The sequence below is a fragment of the Penaeus monodon genome, chromosome 20, assembly GCF_015228065.2.
Source record: "Penaeus monodon isolate SGIC_2016 chromosome 20, NSTDA_Pmon_1, whole genome shotgun sequence".
Lineage (NCBI taxonomy): Eukaryota > Metazoa > Arthropoda > Malacostraca > Decapoda > Penaeidae > Penaeus > Penaeus monodon.
Window position 1 is genome coordinate 47,046,011 of NC_051405.1, and position 610 is coordinate 47,046,620.

Here is a 610-nt window from a genome sequence, read left to right on the forward strand (position 1 = left end):
GATGATCGCACCACTGCCACCACCACAATCCCGACGACTAATACCAACAACAACAAGAAGGAAAGTAACAACAATAATAGCAGATAAGAGACCTGAAGAGCATGGGAAACGAATAACAAGTTCGATATGGGTATTTTCCCCTGGTCCCGTGGTACCTTAGGTAACATTCTATAGCACTAAATCAAAGTTGCGTAAGGTTTTATAACGTGAACTGGATAAGACAACGATAAGCAGGTCGACCTTCAGCCTCTGTAGTGAGTATAAATGGACTGGACAGCCAAGGGACGGCAGCCAGTGTGAGCTCCGACTAGACCTGTCTTGCGACAGCGTGAGTCGCCACGATGCGCTACACCGCATTGCTCCTTGTCGCCCTCGCCGGGTCCGCCCTGGCAGGTAACGCAGCCATCACGTGGAATTACTTAATAAGTGATAACAGTCCTGTGTGACTAACAAGAGGCGCTTCCTGGATATTTGCCTCACATGACAAAGATTGTTATAAGAAACACGGAGTAAATCGAAACGAGGATTCCTCTCTCGAAAGTGAAACGAACGCGAAAAGGAATCGTCTATCTCGACAGGTGTTTTATTGATTGTTAGATAAAAGAACAAG

At 46.4% G+C, this 610-nt stretch overlaps 1 pseudogene across 1 annotated transcript in view; it reads left to right on the forward strand.

The window, feature by feature from the left end:
• Positions 1 to 311: 311 nt before the first annotated feature.
• LOC119586030 overlaps positions 312 to 610 on the forward strand; it is a 17,401-nt pseudogene continuing 17,102 nt past the window's right edge. The window contains exon 1 of the transcript XR_005229913.1: positions 312 to 393. The product of XR_005229913.1 is annotated as an uncharacterized LOC119586030 (transcript). The remainder of the gene's footprint in view (positions 394 to 610) is intronic.